Here is a 6,205-nt window from a genome sequence, read left to right on the forward strand (position 1 = left end):
AAACATACTTCTGCTTCTTTTCTTCGCGACACAGATAGAGAATTCTACCTTGTGAGGGTTATAATCCCAAAGCGCGGTCTCAGAAGTTCTACTCAAAAATACTTCTGCTGCTCATTTTCTTCGCGACACAGAAAGAGAATTCTACTTTGTGAGGGTTATAATCCATAAGCGCTGCTGCAGGCCGCCTACGCAGAAAGAAGTTCTGCTCAAAAATACTTCTGCTCATTTTCTTCGCGACACAGAGAGAGAATTCTACTTTGTGAGGGTTATAATCCCTAAGCGCGGTCTGCTCCTTTTCTTCGCATGACGAAAAACGAATTTACTGCTTACGCAGAAAGAAGTTCTGCTCAAAATACTTCTGCTCCGTTTCTTCGCAACACAGAAAGAGAATTCTACTTTGTTAGGGTTTGATCCCTAAGCGCGGCCGCAGGCCGCCTACGCAGAAAGAAGTTCTGCTCAATATACTTCTGCTGCTCATTTTCTTCGCGACAAAGAAAGAGAATTCTACTTTGTGAGGGTTATAATCCCTAAGCGCGGCCACAGGCCGCCTACGCAGAAAGAAGTTCTGCTCAAAAATAATGTTGCTTCTTTTCTTCGCGACACAGAGAGAGAATTCTACATTGTTAGAGTAATAATCCCTAAAGAGTGGTTTTCACTATGTCATATTTTGACGCCAAAATTTTGCGACATATTTCGACACCACTTTATCTCCTTTATCCATACCTTTACCGATGATATTATAGGCCAAAAACTGACAGACAGCCGATTTCACAGCGCATATACACCACTAACGACCGATCCTGATCCACATCAATCAATAAACCGCTTTCTGATCCCATTTTACAATGTGTTTTCACTTATTTGATGACAAATGTCACTGACTTTGACATAGTGAAAACCAGCCTTAAGCGCGGCCGCAGGCCGGCTACACAGAAGGAAGTTCTGCTAAAAAATACTTCTGCTCATTTTCTTCGCAACACAGAAAGAGAATTCTACTTTGTGAGGGTTATAATCCCTAAGCGCGCCCTCAGGCCGCCTACGTAGAAAGAAGTTCTGTTCAAAAATACTTCCGCTTCTTTTCTTCGCGACACAGAAAGAGAATTCTACTGCCTACGCAGAGAGAAGTTTTGTTCAAAAATACTTCTGCTCCTTTTCTTCGCAACACAGAAAGAGAATTCTACTGCCTTCACAGAAAGAAGTTCTGCTCAAAAATACTTCTACTCGTTTCCTTCGCAACACAGAGAGAGAATTTCACTGTCTACGCAGAAAGAAGTTCTGCTCAAAATACTTCTGCTCCTTTTCTACGCAACACAGAACGATAATTCTATTTTGTGAGGGTTATAATCAGTGCACGGACTACGAAAAAATTAATATTGGTAGATTTTACAAACAAAAATTGGTAGAAGTTGGTAGAGTTTTTTAAAAGAAACATTATTATATAATTTTTACTCATTTAGGATAAATGAAAGCTAATTCAGGTAAGATGGTGTTACCAAAGCAGCTGAATTTTCGCCTTGGGGATTTTTAATGCCAAAATGATGTATTTGTTGTAATTCTTATTCAGGGCTATCACGGAATCCATCGTAGAAAATCTACGAATTCAAGTGCCCGCTACGAATACGAAAAAATTGCTATCACTGAATCCGAGTGAACTCGAAAATATCGTTGCCAGCTTCGAATGCTGATTCGAAATCAGTTAGTGCAAAGGAAACAACAGGCATTTATGTATGTCATTTTGCTCACGCTGACCAATCAGGCCCAATGGCAGAGTGTGCAAGGCACTAGACTGCCAATTGAGAGAGCCGAGTTCGAGGCCGAGTCGTGGGGCAGTGGAGATTTTTTTTATTTTTTTATTTAGTTTTTGTTTATTTTTTTAATAAATATTTTTTTAAGTTTATTTTTAGCTTAGATTTTATTTTTTTAAATAGAAATTTTTTTTTTAAATTAATTTTTATGATATTAAAGTAATTGGGTTTATTTCCTAATAAATTGTTGCTAAACTATTATTTCCTCGATTCATGCAAAATATTAATTCATTAAATAGCGTCTACCAGATGAATTCGTGTATGTACATACATATGTATGTGTGTATAGCATTGGTATTTTACGTGTACGTTTACACAAATATATGGAATTATATCAAACTATAACAAATTTGGAGTATAATAAATATTTAATATTAAAAGTAATGCAGCTTTCTTCCACTATTTTTAAGATTGAATGATTTTAAATTTTGTTCCGACAGAATAATCTCGTCGTAGAGTATCTGTACGAATCTTCATTACGAACGGATTCAATGAAGGCTCTCTACGAATTTTGAATTTACGTTCGTAGCCATTCGGATTCTGTGATAGCACTTTCGTAGATTTCACGAAAATCGAGGCTACGATGGATTCTGTGATAGCCCTGATTGTCATTATGGGTAAAATTTGTTAGTGGAATTTTTGTTTTTGAACTTTTGCTGTCACCTTATTATATGAATTCGCCTTGGAATAAATTGTATTTCTTTATAAAACAATCAAACATTCGACAAAAAAGGTATAAATATGTAGTACATAAAAGTGGGCCCAAATCATGGCATCCGTGATCGAATGAAACACGATTCGAATCGAATGAAACAAAATGACAGCTGTTTTCTCTCAAATACATTTTGAACTGAAAAGTGAATTCGCTACCAAAAGCTGTAAAGAAAGTTCCGACTCGAATATGATTCGATCCCGGATGTCTTGATTCTGGCCCTGTTTTACAATAAAACAAACAATTACTCTGCACTTTAAAATTTTTTGATTAAAATTAGTTTTGAAATGATTTAAGTTTGCACACCATTCCTTTGGCAGTCTCCCACAAAAAACGTATTGCAAACGAAAAATATTTCCATAAACAGTTGGTTATGGTCAAAGTTAACTCCTCATGTTTATTTTAGGTATGTTCCATGATAAAATATGTATACACTGTGTTCATCTAAATCTCTTTGCTTTCTTTCGGGAAAATATTGGTGAATTTTTAGCCTTTGTTGGTAGAAATGGTAGAAAATAAGAAACAGCTAAAAAGTTGGTAGATCTACCAATAAAGTGGTTAAGTCCGTGCACTGGTCATAATCACTAAGCGCGGCCCCAAGCCGCTTACGCAGAGAGAAGTTTGCTCAAAAATACTTCTGCTTCTTTTCTTCGCAACACAGAAAGAGAATTCTACTGCCTACGCAGAGGGAAGTTTTATTCAAAAATACTTCTGCTTCTTTTCTTCGCAACACAGAAAGAGAGCTCTACTGCCTTCACAAAAAGAAGTTCTGTTCAAAAATACTTCTGCTTCTTTTCTTCGCAACACAGAAAGAGAGCTCTACTGCCTTCACAGAAAGAAGTTCTGCTCAAAAATACTTCTGCTGCGCATTTTTTTCGCGACACAGAAAGAGAATTCTACTTTGTGAGGGTTATAATCCTTAAGCGCGGTCGGAGGCCGCCTATGCAGAAAGAAGTTCTGCTCAAAAATATTTCTGCTCCTTTTCTTCGCAAGACAGAAAACGAATTTACTGCCTAGGCAGAAAGAAGTTCTGCTCAAAATACTTCTGCTCCTTTTCTTCGCAAGACAGAAGGAGAATTCTACTTTGTGAGGGTTATAGTCCCTAAGCGCGCCGCAGGCCGCCTACGCTGAAAGAGAATTCTACTTTATGAGGGTTATAATCCATAAGCGCGGCCGCAGGCCGCCTACGCAGAAAGAAGTCATGCTTAAAAATGCTTCTGCTGCTTCTTTTCTTCGCAACACAGCAAGACAATTCTACTTTGTGAGGTTTACAATCCCTAAAGAGTGGTTTTCACTATGTCATATTTTGACGCCAAAATTCGGCGACATATTTTGAGACCACTTTATCTCCTTTATCCATACCTTTAGCGATAATATTATAGGCCAAACATTGACAGACAGCCGATTTCGCAGCGCATGTACACGACTAAAGACCTATCCTGATTCAAATCAATTGATAAACCGCTTTCTGATCCCATTTTACAATGTGTTTTCACTTATTTGAAGTTCTTTTCAAAAATACTTCTGCTTCTTTTCTTCGCAACACAGAAAGAGAATTCTACTGCCTACGCAGATAAGTTTTGTTCAAAAATGCTTCTTCCTGCCTTAACAGAAAGAAGTTCTGCTCAAAAATACTTCTGCTCGTTTTCTTCGCAACACAGAAAGAGAATTTCACGGCCTACGCATAAAGAAGTTCTGCTGAAAATACTTCTGCAAATCATTCGATAAACCGCTTTCTGATCCCATTTCACAATGTGTTTTCACTTATTTAAAGTTCTGTTCAAAAATACTTCTGCTTCTTTTCTTCGCAACACAGAAAGAGAATTCTACTGCCTACGCAGATAAGTTTTGTTCAAAAATACTTCTTCACTGCCTTCACAGAAAGAAGTTCTGCTCAAAAATACTTCTGCTCGTTTTCTTCGCAACACAGAAAGAAAATTTCACGGCCTACGCATAAAGAAGTTCTGCTGAAAATACTTCTGCTCCTTTTCTACGCAACACAGAAAGAGAATTCTATTTTGTGAGGGTTATAATCCCTAAGCGCGCCGCAGGCGGCCTACGTAGAAAGAAGTTCTGTTCAAAAATACTTCTGCTTCTTTTCTTCGCAACACAGAAAGAGAATTCTACTGCCTACGCAGAAAGAAGTTCTGCTCAAAATACTTCTGCTCCTTTTCTTCGCAACACAGAAAGAGAATTCTACTTTGTGAGGGTTATAATGCCTAAGCGCGTCAGAAGGCCGCCTACGCAGAAAGAAGTTCTTCTCAAAATACTTCTCCTCCTTTTCTTCGCATCAAAGAAAGAGAAATATACTTTGTGAGGGTTATAGTCCCTAAGCACCTGCTGCTCATTTTCTTCGCGAAACAGAAAGAGAATTCTACTTTGTGAGGGTTATAATCTGTAAGCACGGCCGCAGGCCGCCTACGCAGATAGAAGTTCTGCTCAAAAATTCTTCTGCTTGTTTTCTTCGCGACAGAGAAAGATAATTCTACTTTGTGAGGGTTATAATCCCTAAGGAGTGATTTTCACTATGTCATATTTTGACGCCAAAATTTGGCGACATAATTTGACACCACTTTATCTTCTTTATCCATACCTTTACCGATGATATTATAGGCCAAAACTGACAGACAGCCGATTTCGCAGCGAATTTACACGAGTAAAGACCTATCTTGATCCAAATCAATCGATAAACCGCTTTCTTATGGCATTTTACAATGTGTTTTCACTTATTTGATGACAAACGCCACTGACTTGGACATAGTGAAAAACAGCTTTAAGCGCGGCCGCAGGCCGCCTACACTGAAAGAAGTTCTGTTCAAAAATACTTCTGCTCCTTTTCTTCGCAACACAGGAAGAGAATTCTACTTTGTGAGGTCATAATCCCTAACCGCGGCCACAGGCAGAAAGAAGTTCTGTTCAAAAATACTTCTGCTTCTTTTCTACGCAACACAGAACGAGAATTCTATTTTGTTAGGGTTATAATCACTAAGCGCAGCCGCAAGCCGCCTACGCAGAAAGAAGTTCTGCTTAAAAATACTTCTGCTAATTTTCTTCGCGACACAGAAAGATAATTCTAATTGGTGAGGGTTATAAACCCTAAGAAAGGCCGCAGGCCGCCTACACAGAAAGATGTGGTACTCAAAAGTACTTCTGCTCCTTTTCTTCGCAACACAGAAAGAGGATTCTACATTGTGAAGGCTATACAGGGTGTCCCAGAAGTAACGTGCCAAACTTTAGGGGAAAGTAGGTGCGGAGGTGAGCTCACTGATAAACAAAAAATTTTCAGGTAAAAGTGTCACCGTTTTTGAAATATTTACCTTTTTTCGAATTTAAAAAAAAATCTTGCCTTTTCATGTGTTTTCTTTAACTGCAACTACAAACCGGGCAATACTTAGTAAATTTTTTATGTAAAATACTTCCAGATAGTTGCCTCTCCATGCTCAAATGCAATGTAGTTAAAATATATTAAGGAACCATCATAAAATTAGGACTATTTCTGGATTTTTAACTTTTTGATATTTTCTTCCCCAACTTTGATTATCTCGGGTGAAAAAAGTGTACTGAGCTATAAATTTACATTACATAAAATAGTTGATCATTTAATAAAGATTTCAGAAAGGTTCCACACTTACTGTTTTGAATAGAAATAAAAAAGTTATAGCCGCTTTTGTGGGTAAAGGACTGAGAT

The sequence above is a fragment of the Rhagoletis pomonella genome, unplaced genomic scaffold (assembly GCF_013731165.1).
Source record: "Rhagoletis pomonella isolate Grant_MI unplaced genomic scaffold, Rhpom_1.0 Rhpom_scaffold_00001, whole genome shotgun sequence".
NCBI lineage: Eukaryota > Metazoa > Arthropoda > Insecta > Diptera > Tephritidae > Rhagoletis > Rhagoletis pomonella.